This window comes from Narcine bancroftii, chromosome 4 (genome assembly GCF_036971445.1).
Source record: "Narcine bancroftii isolate sNarBan1 chromosome 4, sNarBan1.hap1, whole genome shotgun sequence".
In the NCBI taxonomy this organism is placed as follows: domain Eukaryota; kingdom Metazoa; phylum Chordata; class Chondrichthyes; order Torpediniformes; family Narcinidae; genus Narcine; species Narcine bancroftii.
Window position 1 is genome coordinate 213,351,330 of NC_091472.1, and position 26,703 is coordinate 213,378,032.

Here is a 26,703-nt window from a genome sequence, read left to right on the forward strand (position 1 = left end):
TGAACTGGTTGCAAAATGAACTTTTGCACTGTACCTGGATTCATGTGACAATGAACTTGTTTGGAAAATGTGAAATCATCGACCTTGCATTTAAAATCGACAGAACAGAGTATTTTACAAATGATGTAGGAAATCCAAAGAGATCTAGTAGCTCATGTATGTAGCATGTTAAAATGTCATGGATATGTTTGGAAAATAATGAATTTGATCGTTGAAATATTGGCCTTGTATCTGAAGACTTCTTTTACAAGGCAATGGAAATTATGGTAATGGCGTTATTACCAACCATGAATTTCAACTCTCAGTTGATTGGCAACATTGGACCTGCAGGTTGGTGCCTACTCTTCTGGGAGCAGTTGTGATCCTTTCACTCTGTGCCGGGTCTCTGTACCCCATGTATTCCAAGCAAGCTATGAGATTATATTTGAAATAGGCTGCGGGTGGCTGCTGGGGACTACCTTGTTCCCATGAGCCATTGGAAACTAGATTCGAGAAGGTGCTGAGGGCAAGAGGGGCTCCTGAAGGGCCTGATGCACTGAAGCTTTCCTCATCGTATCAAAGGTTTTGATCTGAAGCTCGGATTGCTGATGGTTTGGAGTCTGTGCAGCTACAGAGGCTGCGGGAGGTGAATCCATGGATTTAGTGTCTCTGAAGGGACACCCCTTTACTTTTCTTTCTGGTCTGACCCACAGCAGCAGATGTTCTAAGTTCTTGTTTGGCCACGATTATTCTCAAGCAGCTTTTAGAACACAGTTGAGGCGGGGTGGGGGGGGGGGGGGGGAGGCGGGTGGCATGATGGTATAGGTTGGAGATGTGAAAATATGCCTCTCCCAGCAGAATGAATCAAAAATTGACCAAAAGTAATTTTTTTCAAATTTTCTTAAACTTAAAAACTTTGGGGATTTATTCATAAGTCATTATACTATGGTTTCAAGGAAGGGAAAGATTCAAATGACTAAGAAAGCAGTTGTTAAAGAGGTTAGTATAGCTGAAGAAGTTGGGCCTACCTTAACAATGGAGCCTTGGGCTCAAATCCCTCCTCCTCCAAGAACAATCCAATCCACGCTGTGACACCAAGGATCCATATGACTCCAGCGCCACCTCTCTGGGGAGCCAGAGAAGATGGCGCTGGGGTCCAGAAGAAGACAATTGAACTACAGCCGTCACAGGAACAATTGCGCATGCACGAAATTTCGCACTTGCGTACATCAGAGCAAGCTTTTTCTCTATGGGAAACAGCTGAACTGATTAAGGCTATTGTCAGCAGCGTTGCAAGCCAGACACAGCTGTTGATTCAATTAGATATTGAATCAGGACCATCTGGAAGCGAAAGAGGAACAAAAGCATGAAGATCAAGATAAAGAGAAGAAAAAGCTTTTGAAGAATTGGAGGGAGCAGGAGTAGAATGTGAAAAAGATGAAGCCCAACTGATTCAAGGGATTGAAGAAATAAAATTCAGATATCCTGAAGCAAGAACCCAAGGTATGGAAGCTCAAGAACGACCCTCTATAATTATCAACAAATGCAGTTGATGTGTAAACATATGGATCTGCAATTTATATCTGTCAGAAGTGATGGAAAACCACAATTTAAATATGTTAAGGGTGAAATGAAAAATATTAAAGAAGAAATGGCAAAATATAATAAAGTTGTTGATAAAGTTAAAATTCAAGTTCAGAAAATTGAAGATAATATTCAAGATTATTATGAAGTGGAAGAATGTAAAGATACTGTTAATAAAGTGGAAGATTCTGTTATGGCTTGGGATGTGCAAAGGGAAGAACTTTTACAAAAGATTAATGTATCAGAAAATCATAGTCACAGGAGTAATGTGAAGATTGTTGGGTTGGTTGAAGATTTTGAAGGCTCTGATCCAGTTCAATTTAAAAAAAATGGATTCCTGAAGTTCCGGATCCTGAAAATTTCCCAAATGGACTTGAACTGGATAGAGCACATAGGCTAATAGAAAGAAGCCATTCCCAGGACAAGCATCATGCTCGGTTTTGATTAGATGCTTACGTTATCAAGATAAAGAAACAATATTAAGAGCGGCTTTACAAAATGCCAAAAAATATAAACAGTGGCAAACAACAAGGTGTTTTTCTTTGTGGATTTAAGCATGTCAATTGTGAAAAGAAGAAAGGAATTTAATCCTGTGAAATCAGTATTCTGGAAGAAAGGTTATAAATTTTCTTTCCAATACCCAGCTACACTTAGTGTTTTCTGGAGAAAATCAATCACGTTTTTTTACAAATGCAAAAGCAGCTTTGGAATTTGCAAATTCTCTTCTGAATATTGTTAGGTCTGCTTTGTTCATGAATGAGTGAGACAAACACCAGACTGAGTCGAAATCAGGGTTCTTTGTTCTTTATTACCGGATTGTAACACTTGCGACTAACAATGTTAGTCGGAGAATGCATTCTGCCGTTATCAGCAAAATGGTGATTTTTTATACCCTTGGATACGTGCTTAGAACATCATCATATCATTACTTGTCCAATGACTAAAACTGTTGCTATCCTTTCCCTGCTAGCTTCCTGCCTCTCAATCCATCAATGTCTCTCTTATCTTGTAAGTACAAGGATGCATTCACATCTTGTTACAGCCCCGCACAGGGTAACTCCTTACACATTCCCATCTCATGATGTTTTACCTTACAATATTAAACAAGATCAAGAAATGATGTGCAGAGTTCAGTTACACAATAAGTTTTGGCGGACTGACCTGAGAACTTGTGTCGAAGCAGCAAGAATTGGTTGAGATCGATGATGAGCAAGTTAATTAACCTTGAAGATGCTTTTTATACTTGTAAATGAACTGTTTAAATAAAGCAATGTATATTTTGTCTGGGAGAGGCAGACTTTTTATCTTCTCCTTCCATACATGTGCCATTTTTTGGTGAAGACCACTTCCCTCATAATAGAGGGTTCATTTTATCAATTTTATTTTTCAAGGGTTTTTTTTTCAGTTTTTTCCTGGTTTTCTTTCCTTTTTTATTCATTACTGCTTGGAAATGTCATATGTAATTGAAGGTTTTTATGGAGTGGGTGTCCAATGGTGGGGGGGTGGCGGTGGCGAGAGTTTATTAATTTTTGGATTTAAGAAATGTCAGTTAGTAACATATTAAATTTTGTAAGTTTTAATAAAAATGGGCTTAATAATAATAATACAATTAAGAGAAAAAGATTTTAGCTTATATTAAAAAGTGATATTTTTTTTACAAGAGACATTTAACTGAGAAAGAGCATCAAAAATTAAAAAGAGATTGGGTAGGTCAAGTGGTAGCTTTATCGTTTATTTCTAAAGCAAGAGGGGTTGCTATTTTGATTAATAAGAATTTACTTGTTAAGATTGAATCTGTAGTTATGGATCCCACTGGGAGGTTTGTTTTGTTACATTGTCAAATCTACTCAGAGATGTAGACACTTATGAATATATATGCATGAAAGATTTATTCATGATTCTTTTATGAATCTTGCTTAAAACTCATGAAAAGATTTGGACGTGATTTTAATTGTTGATCCAATTTTGGATAAGTTACAGAAGTCAGTTATTAGGACTTAAACTACAAAGAGGATTTTGACTTTGAATGATTTGAATTGATAGATATTTGGTGAAGATTAAATCCGAAGAAAAAGGATTAGTCTTTTTATTCTTATAGGCATGACTCTTATTCGAGAATAGATATGTTTTAATGTCACCACAGTTACAAGGAAGAGTTATGCATATAGAGGACAAAGCTTGGATTTTATCTGATCATTCACCACTTTTGATGTCATGTTTAGTTTCTTAAAATGAAAAATCATTTTATAGATGGAGATTTAATTCTACATTGTGATTTTATAAGAAAACACATCCAAAATTTTTAAAGAAATTTATGTTAATTCAATGTATAATACGTTTATTTTTTGCGATGGTTTGAAAATGTATGTGAGGTCAGATAATGTTATTCAGCTAAAATTAAGAAGGATTATACTAAAAAAGTTGATCAATTGGAAAACGATAGAGTTTGGAAAAAGATTCGCAGAGAAAGGTTTCTGAAGAAAAAAGGAAGTCTTTAATAAAGAAGAAATTCTTCTATAATAATATGATTCTGACTTATAGAACTGAAAAATTAATTGAGAGAACTAAACAAAAATATTATGAATTGGGAGAAAGAGCTCAAAGTTCAAGCTTGGCAATTGAATGTAGAACAAACTTCGAGAACAATTAATGATATTAAAAAGAATTCTAATAAGATTACATATAAGAAATAAATGATTCATTTAAGGATTTTAATTTGAATTTGTATAGTTCCCAGTTTAATAGTGATGAGGTTAGAATTGCTAAGTTTTTGGCTCAATTTATCTACTTTGAATTGTCAAGATCAAAAAGATTTAGTTCCTCCATTTACGGGAAGAGAAATTAGTGAGGTTCCTAGTTCTTTGCAAAGTGGTAAGTCACCAGGGAAGGATGGTTTTCTGCCTGAATTTTATAAGAAATTTAAAGATTTATTAATACCTCCTTTTATGCAGGTGTTGAAACAAGCAGTGGAAACTCATTCTCCACTGGAATCTTTTTCAAAGGCAATTATTACTGTGATACCTAAGAAAGATAGAGATTTGTTAAAAACTGAATCTTACAGGCCAACATCTCTGTTAACTGCTGATTATAAAATTATTGCTAAAAATTTTGACAAACAGAATGGCTAGATATCTACTGAATTTAATTCAAATGGATTAAATGAGCTTCATTAAAAAATGGCAATCTGCTGATAATGTTGCTAGATTGATTCAAAAGAGGGGGTCTTATTTATTATATAAAGTTTAATTCATATAATATTACTTTATTTGCTGTTAATGTTTTGGTTTATATGACAGACCCCATAAATTCTTTGCATCAATTATATATAAGATTGGTGAAATATTGGGTTATAAGATTAATTGGGTTGAAGGTTATTATACTCAATGTAGGGAATTTTCTCGATTTAAGTGGTCTGTTGATGAAATGAAGTAATAGGGGATTAAAGTTGATAATGGTTTAAATAATTTATATAATTTGAATTATTTGTCTTTACTTAATAAAATTAAAGAAGATTTGAACAGGTGGAATAATTTGCCTATAACTCTAGTAGGTAGGGGGGCGTGGCAAGATGGCGTAGAGTCTAGACGTGTAATCTTGACCTCTCTGGCCAGACTTTTAAGTACCTGTTTTTTAACCCCTTGTTTTCAAGTTTAAACTTTTTAAATTTTAGTGTAAATTATTAAGGAACTATTATGGCTATTAATGGTAAAAAGATTAAACCTCAAGTGCAGAAGAAGTTACATTTTCGAAGTGCTGAACTTTTGGGGCCTAGACAACTTGATACAACTTTAGGTTTAATTTCTTCAGTGTCTAAACCTCAAAGACTGCCTGTGGGAGCTGAAAAAAAAATGTCTACTACTCACCAAGTGAAGGATGGCGCTGGAATTACCCGTTCTCTGGAAGAAGGTGCATGTTCCCAAGAAGTAGATCCCATTTTAACGGAGGGAGCATGCAGGAAGACGACTCCATTGTTGGAAATGCATCAGGAAGTATTTCAATCTGAAGATATCGCTTTCCTTCGTGATTTTGTGAAAAAACGAGATGCGGGGGAGACCAGCGGCAACCCCCTGAGGAAGTCAAGGTGCCGTCACTGGGAGTCCAGACCCGCAGTAAAACTTCTAAAATGCCTTTTGTTGAGTTGCAGCAGGAGCTGCAGTTACCTGGTTCTGCCACTACGTCAGAGAAAGCAGGGCTGAGCTTTTCTGATTTACAGTGCATGCAATTAAGTGCAGTCATTCAACCTCTAATGAATGAGATGGTTCAAATGAATGCTAGTATAAGTTCAAAATTGAATACAGTTAAATTCTTATGAAGAATTTAAAAAAATTCAGTCTGCTTTTTTGGACTGTAAACAACAAGTGGCTTCTAACACAGAAAAAGCATTGAAGGTTGAAAAATCAGTCATAGAATTGGGAGAACGCGAGAAGGAGTTAGAGAGGAAAATAGACTACTTGGAGAATCAAAGTAGAAGGAATAATGTGAAAATTGTTGGTTTGCCAGAAGGTATAGAAGGACAAGATCCTTTTCGTTCTTTTAAAGACTGGATCCCACAAGTATTAGGGCAAGAATTTTTTTCTGGAGGCTTGGTACTGGAAAGAGCCCATAGAGCTTTAAGAAGAACACCCTTAGCTGGTCAACCACTGAGACCGGTAACAATTCAATGTTTGAATTATTTGGACAGAGAAGCAATACTTCGACTAGCAGTGCAAAATGCGAGACAACGACAAACTCTGTTATTGATTCAGAATAGCAGAGTTTTTTTTAAATCCTGATTTGAGTCAAGAGGTCATTCAACGTCGATGTCGATTTAATCCAGTTAAAGAAGTTTTGTGGCGTAAAGGTTATAAGTCTACTTTTCGCTACCCGTCAGTGTTGAAGGAGACTATCAATTTCGTTTTTTTGAGAATGATGGTGAAGCAATGATTTTTGCTGATTCATTGCCAGATATAAGAGGACAAAGACATAGTTCACCATTGACTCCTAAAGAAAAATCTGGTTGTTCTGGAAACGGAAGAAATGGCAGAAATGGGAAAAACGGGAATGGAAAAAGTCCAACTTCTTCTGAAATGGGATCTTTGAGATTGGAATCTCTTGGATGAAAAGAAGAATTTTCTTTTTCTTACTCTATTTGTTTTGTTATTATGATATTTTGATGTTATTCATTGTTTGGCTGGGGAGGGAGAGATTTGCTCTAAGTTCTTTACTAGTCATCAGCCACTGGTGGGTGACCCACACCCAATTTTTGTTTAGGGATTACTACCTTTTGGTAGTTTTTTTGGGAGGGGGAATTTTTTTATCTTGTTTTAAATTTTCATTTTAGGTAACTTTTAATTTGTGATTTTTTTCTCCTATTGGAGTTGATTTGAGTTTTCATATAAAGGTATTATTTCTATTTAGTAATAACAGTAGATATGTCAAAGTTGAGGTTTGCCACTTTTAATGTTCGAGGTTTAAACAGTCTGATCAAGCGTAAGCGAGTCTTGGCGTATATTAAGAAAATGAAAATTGATGTTGCTTTTTTACAAGCAACACATTTGAATGTGAAGGAAAGTATGCAATTAAAGAGGGACTGGGTTGGGCAGGTACATTCTTCTTCATTTAATTCTAGGGCTAAAGGCATAGCAATTTTGATACATAAAAATTTATCTTTTGAATTACAATCAATGAAGGAAAAGGCAGGATGTTAAATTGAATTGTAAAATTTTTAGTAAATTTTGGACTTTACTTAATATTTATGCCCCAAATGCAGATGATGAAATATTTATTTCAGATGCATTTTAATGTTTGGGTCAGGCTAATGATAATATTTTAGTTGGCGATGATTTTAATTGTGTTTTGGAACCTTTATTAGATAAATCTCCGAAGAAAGTTAAGAAATCTAAGATGGCAATTCAGGTTCAAGCGTTGATGAAAGATCTTAATTTAGTAGATATTTGGAGACTTCTTAATCCGACAGAGAAAGATTTCTCCTTTTATTCATCTAGACATGAATCGTTTTCAAGGATTGACTTTTTAGTACTGGCACATTTACAAGGGAAAATACAACAAGCGGAATATAAAAGTAGGGTGATTTCAGATAATTCTTTGTTATATTTTACATATGCAACTTCTGAGAAAACCCAAGTGGCCTATCGTTGGAGGTTTAATACAATGTTGTTAAAAAATACGGAATTTATTGATTTTTTTGAAAAAACAAATTAATTTGTTTTGAAAGAAAATTCTAATTCTGTTCAAAGTAAGTTTGTATTATGGGATGCTATGAAAGCTTATTTGAAAGGACAAATAATAAGTTATACTTCTAAAATAAAAAAGAATCAATTAAATCAGAGTCTTGAATTAGAGAAACAGATTGATGAGTTAGAAAAGGAATTCCAGAAAGATGCTACAGAAGATCAGAAAATAGAATTATCTAGGTTGAAATTGGAATATAATTCCTTGCAATCTTATCAATTTGAATGTGTGATTAATAGGACTAAACAACGGAATGATGAATGGGGAGAGAAAGCATATAAGGTATTGGCGTGGCAGTTAAAGAAAGAACAGATTTCGAGGACTATTAATGCTGTTAGACGGAATTCTCTTATAAACCTCGTGAGATTAATGATGAATTTTGTTCATTTTATAAAAAGTTATATGCATCTGAAGGAAAACAAGAAACTGGATCGATTGATCTTTTTTTATCACAGTTGAATTTACCGATATTAGAGGATGCAGATATACAGGAGTTAGAAGAACCATTTACTGATGCGGAAATTAAAATGGCTATAATGGAAATGCCGAACGGTAAATCGCCTGGTGATGATGGATTTTCGGTTGAATTTTGTAAAATTTTTTATGATGATTTTTCTACAGTGTTTACATTATGAATTACCTGAGTCTTGTTCAAGTGCTTTAATTACAGTAATCACAAAAAAAAGATAGAGATCCTTTGAAAGTATCTTCATATAGACCAATTTCATTGTTAAATGTAGATTATAAAATAATAGCTAAAATATTAGCGAATAGATTGGCTAAATTTTTACCTAAGTTTATTCATATGGATCAAACAGGTTTTATAAAGAATAGATATGCTTCAGATAATATTCTGCGTGTGATTAGTTTGATTAATAGTTTTCGACAATCTTCAGATCACCCGATAGTGATATATTTAGATGCAGAAAAAGCATTTGATAGAGTTGTATGAAATTTTTTGTTTAAAGTTTTGGAGAAATTTAAATTTGGTCCTTTCTTTATTGTTTGGATTAAGGCTCTATATAGTAAACCAGTAGCTAGAGTATTGACGAATGGTTTGATTTCTGAACCTTTTAAATTGACTCGATTAACTCGTCAAGGTTGTTTGCGTTCATGATTGAACCTTTAGCACAGCTGATGAGACAAAATACACAGATACAAGGTATGAAAGTTTTTGATGAGGAGTATAAAATTAATTTATTTGCTGATGATGTATTGGTGTATTTAACAAACCCAGCTCAGTCACTTTTGCACTTGAAGGAGTGTTTAATAGAATATGGATGTCTTTCTGGATATAAAGTTAATTGGGGAAAAAAGTGAAATATTACCGGTAAGTGAAGGAGATTATTCAGTTTATAAGAATATTATTAATTTGAAATGGACTGATTGAATTAAATATTTGGGTATAATTTTGAATGTTAATTATCAATCTTTATATAAATTAAATTATGTTCTGTTAATAAAAAAAATTAAAACTGATTTGATTAAATGGAAAGATTTAGCTATTAATTTATTGGGTAGGATAAATACAATTAAGATGAATATTTTTCCGCATATGCAATATTTGTTTCAATCTATTCCATATTTACTTGATAATATTTTTTTTTGAGATTTGAATAAAATGGTTAGGGAGTTTTTATGGAGAGGTAAATTTTCGAGAGTAGCTTTGAATAAATTAACTAGGAAATATAAGTTGGGGGATTACGTTTACCACATTTTCAAAATTATTATGAAGCAGCCCAACTTAAATTTATTAGTTCATTGATGGATTTGGTACGGCCTCCAAGTTGGGCTAAAATTGAGATGGCAAATATTTCTGAATTTGAAATACATCAATTTTTGTTTAGATGGAATATAAATTTGTTACAGCAGTATAATGTGCCTATCTTTCTTTGGCTTGGCTTCGCGGACGAAGATTTATGGAGGGGTATGTCCACGTCTGCTGCAGGCTCATTGGTGACTGACAAGTCCGATGAGGGACAGGCAGGCACGGTTGCAGCGGTTGCAAGGGAAAATTGGTTGGTTGGGGTTGGGTGTTGGGTTTTTCCTCCTTTGTCTTTTGTCAGTGAGGTGGGCTCTGCGGTCTTCTTCAAAGGAGGTTGCTGCCCGCCGAACTGTGAGGCGCCAAGATGCACGGTTGGAGGCGATATCAGCCCACTGGCGGTGGTCAATGTGGCAGGCACCAAGAGATTTCTTTAGGCAATCCTTGTACCTCTTCTTTGGTGCACCTCTGTCTTGGTGGCCAGTGGAGAGCTCGCCATATAACACGATCTTGGGAAGGCGATGGTCCTCCATTCTGGAGACGTGACCCACCCAGCGCAGTTGGGTCTTCAGCAGCATGGATTCGATGCTTGTGGACTCTGCCAGCTCGAGTACTTCGATGTTGGTGATGAAGGTCATTCCAATGAATGTTGAGGATGGAGGGGAGACAGCGCTGATGGAAGCGTTCTAGGAGCCGTAGGTGATGCCATGATTCAGAGCCGAACAGGAGCGTGGGTATGACAACGGCTCTGTACACGCTGATCTTTGTGTGTTTCTTCAGGTGGTTGTTTTTCCAGACTCTTTTGTGTAGTCTTCCAAAGGTCCATCAGCCAGCTCCCCACCATGACCACTAGCCCCCCCCACATCTCTGAAAGCCTGTCCTATTGGTAACCCCCAGTTCCATTATTATTAGTATTGAGACTTTTTGTTTTACATTCTCCCAACTCTTTTTTTCCCTTTTTTCTTTTGATATATTCTGAGGGGGTGGAGGGAGGGCTGCGTTTTTATTTATTCCACGTGTATTTTTTTTCTCTTGTAGCTTTATTGAATATGTATGCAATTTTAGTTATGGGTTGCTTATCTTCTGGTGCAGTTGTGCAGAGACTAACACAATTCTTCACAGATACAAAGTTCGGATTTCTTGACATGTGGCCAGAGCTACAGAGAAAGTTTGTGAGCAGTCCAGCTATCAACCCATACCTTCTTCTCTTTCTTTGGCTTGGGTTCGCGGACGAAGATTTATGGAGGGGGTAAATGTCCACGTCAGTTGCAGGCTCGTTTGTGGCTGACAAGTCCGATGCGGGACAGCCAGACACGGTTGCAGCGGAAAATTGGCTGGTTGGGGTTGGGTGTTGGGTTTTTCCTCCTTTGCCTTTTGTCAGTGAGGTGTGCTCTGCGGTCTTCTTCAAAGGAGGTTGCTGCCCGCCGAATTGTGAGGCGCCAAGATGCATGATTTGAGGCGATATCAGCCCACTGGCGGTGGTCAATGTGGCAGGCACCAAGAGATTTCTTTAGGCAGTCCTTGTACCTTTTCTTTGGTGCACCTCTGTCACGGTGGCCAGTGGAGAGCTCGCCATATAACACGATCTTGGGAAGGCGATGGTCCTCCATTCTGGAGACGTGACCTACCCAGCACAGTTGGATCTTCAGCAGCTGGATTCGATGCTGTCGGCCTCTGCCATCTCGAGTACTTCGATCTTAGGGATGAAGTCGCTCCAATGAATGTTGAGGATGGAGCGGAGACCACGCTGGTGGAAGCGTTCTAGGAGCCGTAGGTGATGCCGGTTGAGGACCCATGATTCGGAGCCGAACAGGAGTGTGGGTATGAAAACGGCTCTGTATACGCTTATCTTTGTGAGGTTTTTCAGTTGGTTGTTTTTCCAGACTCTTTTGCAGAGTCACAGTTAGAGAGATACGTTAGAAGAAAACAAAGGCAACATTGCATGAGATTTGTTCAAGAATCTTAAAAAGGTGCAAAAGAATACTGCCTTTGAATCTGCTGGTATATGTGATCTCATACTCAAGAGCCCTGGGAAAGAAACTGTCCCTGGAAAAGAATGGGTAAAAAAAGTTAAGTTGGTGAAAGCTAAGCCACATAAAGCAGAGGAAGAAAACTGCCAAAAACAAATAAAACAATGGACATCAATATCCCTGAGCTCAAGCCCTGCAAAAGTTGTGGATACAGCCCAGGACATCACAGACAAAACTCTCCCCACCTTTGAGAACATCTACATGGAACGCTGCCGTCGGAGAGCAGCAGCAATCACCCCAGCACACACTCTGTTCTCGCCGCTGCCATCAGGAAAGAGGTATGGGTACCACAAGACTCACACCACCAGGTTCAGGAACAGCTGCTACTCTTCAGAGACCCCAACCACCAATAAGTGGTAATTCTGCCTGGGCCGCAGGAAAAGGAATCTCAGGATTGTATGTGATGTACTCTGACAATAAATCTGAACTTTCGAAATAAAGAAGTGGGTAACTAACTCTTTTTGTTGAGGTAGGTGATGGAATAAAAGTATGAAAGTGAATGGCAATTAGATAGTGGTGAGAATCAGAGCAGTAAGATTGGATAATCTGGTGAAGGTTAAATATAGAGCAGTGGAAGATACAAATCTGTAAATTCTAATTTTTTTTGTAGACCACATTTCATGTCTTACTCGTGACAATAACTTCTGATTCTAGATGTTGGATATTGGAAATAAAACACTCAAAGTCAGGAATCATCTGTGGAAAGGAATTTAATTAATGTTTGAGATCAACTGTGCTGCAGGAAGCATAATACAGTAAAACATCTGGCATTCAATACCTATGTATATTGGTAGATGGTGGAGTTTTATGGTTGCTTGAGACTCACTCTGACAAAGCCTAATTAGTGCACCCGCACTAATTAGAGAAAATTACTACACTATAGCGTGTTGTGTGCAAGCACAGTGAAAGAACTGAGATAGCAGGCTGTGAGGTTGTTTTGCACAACTGATTTACTTTTAAATTCACGCTGCAGCCTTTAAGGGTGTCCTGAGCCCGCCCCTCGCATCCCAGAGCTTGCATCATTCTGACATAAGCGCACCGGAGGAGAAGGACCCATGACGCCATCTTTGCCTCGGCTGCCCCGCTGACTGTGCTTGACAAGTGGGGCCGGTTCGCCTCTGCAATTATATGCACTGCCACACACCGACCTGCCCACCCCCCACCCCGAACTGGTGGTCTCATGGTGCGTCATGGGTGAGATCTGATGCTTCGGTGGCCGACCTGACCTCTATGTACTGGTGACGGGACCTTTATTGGCTCTGACAAATCCAAGTAGGCTGGTTTGAGGCGGTTCAGTGTGAAAAGTTTCTCTCTGCCCCCGATGTCAAGAGTGAAAGTAGATGCATTTCTCTGGAGCACTTCTTTGCTAGCTTTTCAAACAACTTAATGAGTTTGGCCTCACCATCAACCCGGCGAATTGCCAATTTGGCCTCGAGGAAATAGACTTCTTGGTCCACAGAATTTTCCCGAAAACGGCCTGCACCTTGCCGTTACACTCGAGTTCTTTCTTGGAATCTGACATTAACACAAAGAGAGGGCACATGATGTTGGCAGCTGTGGGGATGAACCTGTTGTAGAAATTCACCATGCCCACAAATTTTTGCAGACCCTTCAGAGTCATTGGTCTGGCAAACTGTCATCTAGCCTTCACCTTGAAGTGGCACCGTCTTTGGGAATTCTGTGGCCCAAGAAGTCCATTTTCTCGAGGCCAAATTGGTACTTCGCCGGGTATCGTGCATGTCTCGGGTGATGTTGGGGGAATGCCGCTTATTTCTGCATCTGTGTCCACGAGGAATCTGCGGCCTGAGATCCTGGAGACATGGAATAGGCTGTTTTGTCAGCCAGCTGCCGTGCCCATTAACGGCGGATGGCCCTGTCATTTCCCTGAAACAAGCATGGCTGGTGGCACCTGCATGATCCTGTGCCCCATCGTTGATGGTTGAAGCACCATTTTGGCTGACATTTCAGTTCTTGTGCGGGGGCACAGTTGCTGCTCACGTGTTGGACTGGACTTGGGCGTTGGCTTGGTCGGCGGCCTTGTAATGCGGTTGACTATATGTGCGGGCTCGTATTTGGAGTGGTGGAGAACATCTGCGCATGTCACGACCTATTGTGGGTCGCTGAGATCTACGTCGGCCAGTAGCAGCCAAATGTCTTCGGGCATTTGCTTGAGGAACGCCTGCTCAAACATGAGACAGAGATTGTGTCCCTCTGCCAAGGTAAGCATCTCGTCCATGAGGGCAGACGGCATCCTGTCCCCTAGGCAAACCAAGTGCGGGGCCTGTTCGTCCAGAAAATGGGCAGCTTTAATGCAACGGTACCTATAGATGGGGGGTCCATTGTGCTGAGACTCATCGTGGTCACCAGCGTAGTGTGTTGTGGGTGAGCGCAGTGAAAGAACTGAGACAGCAGGCTGTGAACTTGATTTGCACACTGATGTACTTTTAAGTTCGCGCTTCAGCCTTTAAAGTCATCCTGAGCCTTCCCTGGCTTCCTGGAACTTGTGTCATGCTGACATAAGCACGTATGCATGCTTATGGTCTGCACCTAAAGAGAAGGACCCATGATGCCATCTTTGCCATGGCTGCCCCGCTGACCACGCATGAAAAATGGGGCCAGTTCGCCACTTCAATTATATGTGCCGCCACAACACTACTTAAACTGAACAAACTTCATTCTCATGAATATATAAACTTTAAAGCTTTTTACTTTATTTTCATTCACATATTTGAAAACATTTAACTGGTGCTGCATCTGCAGTTTCCATGGCGCAGCCTGAAAGACGAACAATAACATCATAATTACACCCCCCACCCCACCAAGTTTACAGATAAAGCCTTAGCATAATAATATACTAATAAAGATAAGTGGCAAAGAAACTCCTCCATGAGTGCTCTGTGCATGCAGCCATGCACACAGCCCTTTCTTCACCACACAGAATTCTGGGAGGGCAGGTCCACCATCGCTTTTTCCCATGGTCTTTATAAGTTGTGCGCTACAATGCTACTAACTTTCCCACAATGTTTAAAAATTATCTGCTCTTGCTATTTATTGCTAGCACTTTCCCAAGGTCTCTTATAACGATTTATATGGGTTGACATAATAACAACAGTGGCTGAAGGACTCATACTGTGCTGTAGATAAAGCTTAGTTATGTTATAATTAGGCATGATTAATTTTGTTTGAATATAAAATCATAATACATTGATCCTAATTCACCTAATAAGATCATAATACATTTAGGGCAGGTCCACCATCACTTGATGTGTCATGACGTCACAGTGGAAGGTAGAATATAAGCATGTACCGTACCTGGGGATGGCTCTTTGTGAGTGTGAACACGTACAGTGTCCCAGTTTGCAGTAGTTTCGTATGAAAAGCCAAACCTCCATTCCTATCCCAGGACACCGAACAGCTGATTTAGTGGGACGCAAGTGGGAAAGGGGCCAAAGACTCTTACTAAGCAGGGATGAGGAGACACTTTAAGAGAGTTGCCCCAATGGCGAGCAGCATCAACCAGCTCTTCATCCTGGGCGACACCATTCTATTCAAAACACAACTTTATTCAAACAGCTGATATGAGCAAAGCACAACTAAAGCACTCCACTGGCTGAATATTTGTTCCCATCTTCACCAAAGGTATATGTGTTACTTCAGAGAACATTTACTTTTATAATTTAAAACCTTTATTTAATTTTTTATTTATTCTTATAAATTTTAATTTTTAAAAATATATTTATTTTCCTTCGATCTTTTTTGCTACTTGCTTGAGGTGTTGGTTGCTTGAATTCTGGATAACAGGGGTTTAACTGTACTGACTTATTATTGATGAAGCAGATTCACATAAATGATGGTGGTGCAAAGGACATTAACTGATGAACCCAGATTGTTTATTGCAGGCTGCTGCTCCACAGGAATATAAAAGGATAGTGTGCCCTGTTGCTGAATTTTAGCTGAAAGGATCAGGAAGTTCAACTTGATATGATATCAAGATATCGGCTTGAATTCATCTACTGAAACATTTTCCATGTGTTTAATGTATTGGATTTGAGCGCAGGTGTATGTCTCTGAGATCTGTTATTTTCCAGAGTTTAGCTGTGGGAGGGACCTCATCAAACCCCACACGTCCTTTGATCATAACACCTTTTGATTGGTCTTTGGTGTGTGGTCAGAGAGAGGATAGAGGCAAGGACACGTTGCCATAACTGTTCAGAGAGTCTGAACTTGGCTGATCCTGTAACGTATCTGCATGTGTATAAACTCAATGATAATGGTCCATTTTTCCTGTCAGCTCTCCTCCAGGTAATGTGAGTGCTCCTTCCTCACAATCACTTTGTTAAATTTTCCTTGACTTTCCAGTTAGAGGCATTTTCTGACATGAGAAAAGGGTAACCTAATATGAAGGGTAGCAGGTGGCAATGTCTCTTTCCTCATATGCTGCTGACAACAGGCGACAATTTCTTTGTTAGGTTGAAATTAATGTTGCCAATTATAGACAACATACTGTATCCACTCAGGGAATAATGTTGTGGAAGTGAAAGCAGTTGTGTGACTTGTTTGGCACCCTTTGTCACTTGCTGCACCATTGGCTAACTTGCAGCTATTTAGTTTCATGTTATGAAGCTCATTCCCACCCATTGCAACTCGCACTTGCAAACAGAGACTTTTGTGGTGGTAAGCCATTAGGCAGGCGAACCGGCCCCACTTGTCATGCATGCGGCGTGCCAGCCGGCCAAAATGGCGCTATCGGGGGTTTCCTCCTGACCTCGGCACCGGGCTCATAAGCCCGCACTTGGGGACCCATGTGACGCCCCAGTGATGTCGGGGCCCCCAGCGCAGTTCTCACCCAGCCAGGCAGCCTGCAATAAATCAGTTTTTGCTCACTGAACTCAACCCGTCAGGTTGTGCGATCGTTCAGTTAGCAGTGTAGCCTCTGCTATACCTTTTCAATTTTGGGACCTTTTCTTTTAATTTTCTCACACTGTTTCATCTCCTCTGATCTCAAGTTTGGGACTGTGTGCCTCAGCAATGGTTTTATGATTACAACAGGTGTATTGCAGGTCTCCCTTCCCTTTCAAGAGCATGAAGAGCAGGTTGAGTTGTGTAGTTCCAGAACTTCTTTGAAAGCCGAGGCAGTGCTCCATGCTTGCCAAATGTTGGCTGATTCTTTTTAACGTTCCTTCCTGTTCATTCATCACATCAGGATTCAAGCTATTAAATTCCCTGGATTCTCAATAAGTGTCAGTGGCTCTCTGCCGCATCGAAAATAAGGTTCTAAACCATCTTCTCTTCATTGAAGGTGTCACATTAATCTGTGCAGGGGTCACTGCTAACAAGTTCAACCTTCAAATTGTTTAGTGCCAGAATATTTCTGCATCAAGTTCATAAAAGTAAACTGCAAGGGGATGGTAAGTCATCTTTGCTGTTGTCTTTCTTTGTAATGTAATCCTTGTTTCTCCCAGCCTCTCATCCTTGTAGATTATTTGAAACACCCTGCGGACAGTTTCTACAGCAAAAAAAAGTTTTCCGAGATGATTTGTTATGTGGTCAACTATAAAGAGACTTTTCTCTTTTGATGTTGACAGGAGACTCCTCCTGGTTGATGGGGTATTTGGGAACCATACTTAAGATGTTTCTCCAGGAAGCTTTCAATTACCTGGCTGTTGTTAGCATCATTTCACTGTTAATTCAATTAGCTAAGGTGTAGGCGGGTAATCATTCCCTGCAGCACAGCTAAGTTGTTGCATGTGCTTCAGTAACTTCCTTTCCTTGCTTAATTCACGGACAATGTCCAGCTATTGGACTGCATTACTTTGGTCACCAGAGGCAATTGTGGTCAGAGTATGATTGACGAATGCTTCTGCTGTGCCTCTTCCCATTCTCGCTGAGTAGGGTCACTTAAAGGTAGAAATCTGTAGTCCTCAGTTTAGGAGAAGATCTAGTGGGCCCTGGGGTTCGGATAACCATAACGGAGACCTACAACACTCTTCTATCATCTGGATCTTCATTTTGATTACAATGCTACTTGATTCCTTTTGGTGTTTTAATGGGTAGTTTGATTGGCATGGATGAGTGAGGCTGAAGGGCCTGATTCTGTACTATATCTCCATCTCTATTTTAGTCTGCTGGAGATTTTCAAAGTTGGTTGTAGAAGATAAACTTACCCCAACAGTCATACCCTGTTTCAGCACACTCCTTGTGCAGAGTACTCTAACATTTCCTGAACCTCCTGAATATCCAAGGCAATGATGTACCACCATCACAATACGTTACAAGAAAGTCAGAACAAAACAGGCAATGAATAGAAAGCCTTCTGTGGGAGTAATTATGACATCCCAACCTAATGTTGCAAATACTCGGCTGGTCAGACGGGATCTGTGGAGAGAGAAACAGAGGTAGTATTTCTTGTTGAGAATTTTACCATGTTTTAAATTGCAATGGAGAAGGGGGGTGGGGGGTGGAGAGAGCACAGTTAATGAAGGCAGGTTGAATTCCACAAATAGTGGTGGGTTTATCTGGTGAAAGCTTAATAATTACAGGGGCTTTGTCTGAAGGAGTTGCAGACTGGGGTGAGAGAGGAGAAAATAAATGTTGCAACTATGAAGCACAACAGTTTCTGGAATAGTGGAGTGTGGACTATCCATCCGTCCGACTCAACTTGAAGCTGGAATAATGGAGTAGTGACTATCCGTCCATCTGTCTCAACTTGAAGCTGGAATAATGGAATGGGGACTATCCATCCGTCCATCTCAACTTGAAGCTGGAATAATGGAGTGGGGACTATCCATCCATCCATCTCAACTTGAAGCTGGAATAATGGAGTGGGGACTATCCATCCGTCCATCTCAACTTGAAGCTGGAATAATGGAGTGGGGACTATCCATCCATCCATCTCAACTTGAAGCTGGAATAATGGAGTGGGGACTATCCATCCGTCCATCTCAACTTGAAGCTGGAATAATGAAGTGGTGACTATCCATCCGTCTCAACTTGAAGATGGTCTTGTGTTTCGGCATGTGCAGAATGGTGCAGGATTATTATATTCTGCAACAGGTAACTATTGCTGCTCTGACTATTTTTAATTTTAGATCTGAGAAGCCAAACCTTGAAGGGATATGGGGATTGGGAAGGGATGAATTGGCGGCAAGATTTGGGAGTTGTATCACATTTGCAGTGATTGCATAAAACAACTTTTCACAAAATGACTCTGCCCATGTGCCCTACCCAGTAAAGTTGATTTCTTTCCATTGATGAGCACATTTTAATGTTCACAAATGAATGTCACTGAAATTCAAAATTCCTTTATTGTCATGTAATTAAAGAGAAAATTAAAGAGACATGAAATTTCACGTTCGCCTTCCAGTAAAGAGAAGCAAAAGAGAGTACCCCCAAAGTAAGTCAGTGTCCATGGATTTGTCTCCAGCGCTACCGCAGCCTTCATAGCCACACAGCCTTCAGTCCAAACCATCAACAACCTGAGCTCCAGATCCAAGCCTCTGAGACGATCATGAAGATCTCATCATCCTCAGTACCCTCTCGCAACTCGATTCTGATACCTAGTGCCCCTTCAGCCAGTCTTCAACCAGACCATAGCCTGGTGCGAGTCACTTGACCGTAGTCGCTAGCAGCCCTCATCTCAAGTCACTAACAGCCTGCCACCCGTACGTTTGTCAGCCTCAGAGCTCCTTGTTGGTTTGCCATTGTTGTCAACATCCCATGCAAGATCTGTTATTGTGGATGGAAATGTGTTGTGTGGCTTGCTTCTTTCTGCATTCACAGATCTTGTGCCCTGATGGTGTCACCTCATTTCACCAGCTTTTGAGCTGTTGCATTGAGCACAGAGAAAGTTCAGTGCCTTCCAGGTTATCCATCACTTCACTGCCCCTCTAGGGACAGACAAAGTTGCTTCCAACATTCACGTGAACTGAAGTTCTGGGATCTTCAGATTATGCCTGCTTTTTCTCCTCTGACTTTGTTGTGGTGTGGAAACTCCAGTGTAAAAATAAGAGAAACACAAGAACCATTTTTTTTGCCCAAAATTTCTCCATATCTCTCCATGGATTCTGCCCAATTCTGCTGAGTCGCTCAAACTCCACTTTGTTTACTCCCATTGTAATTTTGAAGTTTAACAGTGAGATCTTGCAGAATGTGTGGGACATCCCTATTTTATTGCATCTTACTGTGGATCTCTGGATGTTGGGCAGTGCCATCTTTTTGAGGACTAGCTGCGAACTACATGTAGTTCAAGTTATCTATGGTGGTTCACCAGTGGATCTGATTTTCTTCATGTGGGTTGAGTGACCTGAAACTTGGCAGGCATTCACTGCAGCCCAAGGTGATGGCAAAGGTCCTGAACATAGTTGAGTATGCTCCCAGTGTGAATTTGCAGCAAGCTGTTCTAAGTTTTGTGTTTTCAATTACTCTTCAATTCAAATTCCATTTTTCTGTAGTGGAATGACGATGTTCCAGATGCTAGAATTTGTGAATAACAGTTGGAAAGATTTGTTACCTTATATGGTTTGGTATTCTAGCTTATTTATTTTGGAGCTCTTTCACTTGTAATACAATTTCACTGAAATGAAATGACACAGTCAAATGTATTAAGTTTCTCTGCAGTCTTTGTTGTACCGATGTTTTTTTTTAGTTTGCAGAAGTTAAATTTTTTCAACATATCTTTGCACAAGACATTTTTGACTACCTGCCTCCCAAATCAAATGCATGTAAGCTCTCACACTGGCAATCCACTAAATAGGCAAGAAAATGACCTGTGTTGTAGTACCAGGAGAGCTGTTCATACTGGACCATGAATTTCCTGGTTCATATGGATATCGTGGATCTAAGCTGGGGGGGGGGGGGGGGGGTAACCTCCAGTGGTGATGCCCCAAATAACGTATTATGTACTTGCAGGGCAGTGAAATCATAGCAGGAATAAAGCTCGATGTATAAAAGACTGTGGAATAAACGCACACAATTTAATAAGACGTGCACAATGTATAAAAGACCATGGAAAAATCTAGTGCACTGGGCTTCAGACTGTTCAAACTTAGGACCAACCCACAGGCCAGTTTGTCATTATTCCCTAAACAATAGAGTATAACAACTATTTACATAGTATTTAATTGTATTATGTATTATAAGTTATCTTGAGATGATTTGAAGCACAGGTATGCACTGACAGCTCCACCGGCTGCCCTGTGAAATATAACTGTAGTGATATTAAAACTACCAGACTGATGCACGCATGCAGGCACTAATGTCACTAATGATGTCTGATTGAGCTGGTTGGCTGTTCACACTGCAGCCGAGTCAACTCGGCCGGGCTTTGATACAACTCCCCTATCAAGTATCAGAGCCTGGTTGATTTTTTTCCCCAATACCTGGTTACGGGAGCATTCACACTGCCAGGTTACCTGCTAAAAACCCACTAAATTCCCTGGTTTAGTCACATTATTTGGCAATGTGGAAGGGGCTTATGTTAGAATTTTCTAGGTCCTGTGCCAGACTGTACTGGCTATCTTTGAAAGTTATTGTATGTTTTGTTTCTGGTTTCTTTCCAAACCCATCTTCCTCTTTTTGTTAAACAGCCATTTTATAATTGGTTTGGAGTAGCATACTTTGAATATAACTGCAGGAGGCACTGTTGGATGCTTTATCCTTTTACGATTGTGCTGTTACAAGCCCAAAGGACCCCAAAACCCAGCAGGAATAGACATTCACCAAGACAAGTGGCTTTCCAAACAAAAGTTATTTTTAATCAACTTCAAACATGAAAATAGAATCAAACTTTAACTTAACTCTATTCTTGTACTATACTCTATACTAACCCAAATTACCCCCTTCTAATTCTAAGCGCATGTGTATGTGATGTGTGTGTAAATTCAAGAAAAGTTCTTTGGTTCATAGTTCAATCTCACTTCTCCTTCTTCCAAGTTCTCTGGTTGCAGGCAATCACCATACTGTGCACAGAATTTAACATATATAAAGTTCACCAGGCTTGGTGCTTGAAAGGTAAATGTTTACCGCTCAAGAAGGTTCTTGTAGGGTTTGCAGAGAGAGAGAGAGCGATATTTGTTGCTCCAAGATTTCTACAACTGAGGTACCACCACTAGTCACCTCAGGGTCTCGCTGATGAAACTTGCCCCATCAGGGTCTTCTAGATGGTAACCTCTTTCTTCAAGCTACCACAGAGTTCCAATCCTTCCTCTATTTCAAGAGAAACATCAGACAGATAGCACTTCCAGCTATTTACTGCTCTGGAACTTGCTTTCATCAATTTCAAACAGTTTTCCCTGGATTGCACTTTTCAGTTACTTGTCAGTGTCCCACACACTGATTGACTGACTGAGCTGTTAACTCAAATCTCTCTCTTTTCCAACTCCAAAGAGAGCATGTGACTCATGTCTTGCAAAACCCCCACCTTCTCCAGCAAACAACAGGAGTTCTTTCTTTTTCTCCTCAAGTTGTTATCTTAGGTAAACAATCCAGAATCGACCTTCTGTGAGCACTTTGCCAGAAAGGGCACTGATAGCATGACTCCAACAAGACAACGGTCAAGCATTTTATGACGTCAGTTCAATTAACACCTACTTGTGAAAGAGATCCTGCAATGTGAATTCTTCAGTCTTTCAAATAAGGTCTGTTTTAAAATGTGTGAATGTATGTGACCTACTCTAAATCTAATAAATTCTCCCCAAATATTAATATTGTTACAGTGCTCCTAGTCAGATGTAAAACAGAATGGCATCCAAACTAACTATTATTAATGGGCTGTGTGCATAGATTAAGAGAACACTTTCAAAACTGAGTGAAGAAAATTGAAAACAATGTGATTTAAAGCATTTAAAATGGGCTTCTAGATTCAGAGGAGGATGTGGGATAAACCAACATGCTATACAGCAAAAACTTTCGTAGTGTTCTATTGAAATGTATGATTGGTTGCACACTCCTTCTCTCTAATTTAAAAAAAATTTTAGACATACTGCACGATAACAGGCCATTTCAGCCCATGAGTCCGTACTGTCCAATTTACACCTGTGGTATGCTTTGAATGGTGGGAGGAAAGTGGAGCCCCCAGGGAAAACCCTTGCAGACACTGGGAGAAAGTACAAACTCCTTACAGACAGTGCGGGACTTGAACCCCGGTCTGGTCCCAATCGCTTGCGCTGTAAAGGCATTGCACTAACAGCTAGGCAAACCGTGCCACCCTTATTGTAAAGTTTTCTTTTGTTGGCTACTTGAGACTGCAGATGCTGAAATCTGGAGCAAAAAAGGAACTGAATTCCGATTCATAAGTACCTCCGCCAAGGTCTTCTGCATTGGTACTTGATATGGCTTCTTCTACAGCCATGTCACTAAGTGCAGATCAGGCAACTGTTTTGTAGAGTACCTGCACAGTGGACATGTTGGACCCATTTGTAAGTTAATTTAACTCCCCTTTATACTCAAATACTGATCTGTCTGTCCTGGGTCTCTACCTCTGCCAGGGTGAGGCCAAGTACATAGTAGAGCAACAGCACCTCATCTTCTGTTTGGGTCATCTCCAACCAAAGGCATGAATTATGAATTTTCCAATTTCAAGTAAGCCATATCCTGTTCCCTTTCACTCTCCTGATGATCCTCCTAAATCCTATCAATTTTCCTGTCCTGACTCATGGACTCCTGTTACTCAGTTTTTAATTCCTTGTCTACGTGCACCCTCAACCCACTGAATTCTTCTCCCTTTCCACCTGCCCACAATCCCTCCTTCATCTGGTTCTGCTCATCACCTTCCTTACTCTTCAGATTCCATCATCTGAACCATTTTGTTGTCTCCACACATCACCACTTAGCCAATATTACTACCCTTCCCTCACCACTATCTGTTTCCATCTATACATCAACCTCCCCTCATCTGGTTCTATCAATCCACCCATCTCCTGGATCCACCTATTGATAGTCAGCTCCAGTCTTAGCTTCCTCGCTCTCACTGATTTATACTGGCTCTCTCAGTCCAGATACAGGGCCTTGACCTGAAACATTTTCAACACAGATGCAGCCTGCCACACTGAAAGCTGATGGCAGCCCTTTTTATTTTTGCTTTTCATGTTGGTTAATTTGTGAATATCATGGAACATACTGCATGAATGATCAGGTACCGGAAATGTTGTCTGGCAATTCAAGATTGGTTCTGTTCTCTTTACTGTGCCATGCTCTGAAAATGTGTCCACCGAATCTCTCTCTTCCACCCATCCCAATAAATTACGGAAGTCATTAATTATTGTGGAAACTCTTTAGGCTATCAATCTGTGTTGGTTTTGTACACAGTAAGATGCAACTCCCTCACTGTCCTGCAGGATTCTCTTGGTGGATGGAGTATATTGTAGTCCCAATATGTTTAATGTGGAGCATCAGGATGAGGATTTGCTTGCAGCTGAAGCCAATTAACATAGTAGGGATGAAATGTACATGCCATATTTTAGAGCTTGTTCACAGTAAAGCCGGTTATCCTTAGCAAAAATTGCACAATCCATCAGTTCCTCACTGTGCACCCTTGTGCCATTTTGATAATGATGGATTATAGACTTGTCTCCAAACCCTTCTCAAAGCATTGCTTGAAACTGCTTTTTTTTGTTTCAAGTTATATGGTGTAATTGTAATATTTGACAATACATTCCAGACAGTGTGAAATTTTATGACATGCTTTGCTTGGCATCCACTGTTAAATAATGTGCCTCACTAAGTTCACATGTTAGTTATTTAGATTGAATATTGCACACATGAGGTGCTGTCACATTTGTACTGGAACCTGTTTAACCCTTTAGGGACTACTGGAGGTGTCAGAAACAATTGCTTTCTAAATAGCAACAACCAAAGTGCTTTGTTTTATATTTAAATTTTAAATATAGACCTACAGCACAGTAGCAGGCCCTTCTGGCCCACAAGCTTGTGCTGGCAATTGACGTACAACATCCATGTGTGAGTGGGAGGAAACCACTGCATCCGGCAAAAATCCATGCAGACATAGGGAGAATGTCTAAAAGCTAATCGTGCCACCTTTTTGATCTTAAACATTGTGAACCATGGCTTGTTCATCATATAATCCCGAAATGGCCAGTTGGTCCATCCAACTAAAGTGTTTTCTTGGCATTATTCATGTTGTGGTGCCTTTCAATATCATTCTAACTCTTGGAAAATTTCTTTGAAGGAAGTCTGCGCTTTCAGAGGAAAAGCTTTGAATGGTATATCTAGGGATTTAAAAAAATCATGAACAGCAGCACAAACTGATGGACATCTTCCTTTCAGGAAGCAAACCTACTGCCCTAATTCAAACTGGCCTGGGTATGAGCATTAGTTGCCCTCGTTACCTTTCAAGCCCTTTGGTCTGTTAGGCATCCAGAGGACCCCAAAACCCAGCAGTAATAGATATGCACCAATACAAAAGGTTACTTAAACAGAAGTTGCTTTTAATTATCTTTGAACATGAAAACAGAATCAACTTCAACTTATCTCTATTGACTTACTTAACCTACTTAACCCCCTGCTAATTCTAAGCACATGTGTGTGTAATGTGTATATAAGTATAGAAATGTTCTTTGGTTCACAGTCCAATCTCACTGGTTGCAGGCAATTCTTGTGCACAGCAGTTAGCATTAATAAACTTCACCAGGCTTTGGTGCAGGAGGGTTCTTGTTGGTTTTTAGAGAGAGAGTTTTCTCATTCCAGGATAGCCACTCCAGTGTCTTGCAGGATTCTCCAGATGATAACCTCTTTCTTTCAGGTCACCACAGAGTTCCTTTCTGTTTCTCCTATTCCAAGGGAAACACCAGACAGCCAGTCCTCTCCTTTCACCAGGCCGTTTTCCAAAGCTTGCCAGCTTGTCCCTCTGGAACCAAAGACTCTGTTGCTCCTCTCTCTCACTCCCTCCCACTCTGAGAGCAAAACTGTTCTGCCATCTGCCTGCAAAGATCACATGCTCTTCCAGACAATTTTTCAGGCCCTGCATGTTGCTACATTGTTGCCTTTTGCAAACAACAGTCCATCATAAGTCTCTTGCAAAAGTTCCTGCAAAAATTCTGTGTTTTAAAGTGTTTGTGTATGACCTACTCTAACAAACCTCACAATCTATCTCCCAAACACCTCTATATACTCTGTCACAGGTCATATGAAGCTTGTACACATTAAGATATTTGGGTCCATGGCCAACAATCATGACGCCCACAGGTCCTTTCCATGAAAATCTTGCCCCACACTATTGGATGAAATTTAGTTCGATATTACCATTGAATCTTGTCAAGATGATTCGGATTACTTTAATGTGAGCAGATGACATTTTGATTCCAGTTGCATAGAATGTTAACTTGGTCGCATCCTTGCTTCTTGTGGCTTGATTCTGATCCTCTCCCAGTTGTGCAGTGGTCCCTGAGACAATTCTTTGCTCCTCAAGTCAAATGTTTTCTCACTTCCTCTATAATTAGATTTCGAATCCTGCCCTATTCGTCTCTCTTCCCTTCCCTACCCTTAACCATCAGATCCCAGTTGGCTGCCTTGGCTACAACTTTACCAAACCTTGCATGACCTGGAACTTTTAAAAAAAATCTCTGCAGCTCAGCAACTTTAAAAGCTGTGGAGACAATATCTAAATAAATAAATAAATAAATAAATAGAACTATCTGTCTGGAACTTTGGAATGAATGAATAATTATAATGTACAAATGGGAAAGTTTTAAACTGATGATACATCTTTTTTTAATATAATTTTTTATTTTTCAAACTATGAACCATATCAACCAAAATATGTACAAACGTTTCTCATTAAATTTACACAGTGGTCTTTTCTCCCCCTTTTTTTCCCTCTTTCCCTCCCTCCCTTCTACCCATCCCCCTCCAAAACCCATAAATATTCAACATATACAATACAAGATACAATACATCTCGAGAAATATTAAGCAATATAATTTACTTGGTCCCACTAGAGAAAAATCAGCACAATTGTGTTAGGGGGTGAGGTGTTTGAAGAGAGATGGGTTGAGGGATGGGGGAGAAGGAAGGTTTCTTGCTTCAGTTTTATCATTGTTGCACTTTAAGTTTGCATGAAGCAATATGCAGGTTCAGGTGATGGGGCTGAAAGAGTTTACTTCC

General features: G+C 39.8%; 1 protein-coding gene and 1 long non-coding RNA gene across 5 annotated transcripts in view; one reads left to right on the forward strand and one right to left on the reverse strand.

The window, feature by feature from the left end:
- Window positions 1–26,703, forward strand: part of LOC138761575 (partitioning defective 3 homolog B-like) — a 1,428,627-nt gene that overhangs the window by 171,841 nt on the left and 1,230,083 nt on the right. The window lies entirely within an intron of this gene.
- Window positions 1–26,703, reverse strand: part of LOC138761576 (uncharacterized) — a 114,729-nt gene that overhangs the window by 76,741 nt on the left and 11,285 nt on the right. The window lies entirely within an intron of this gene.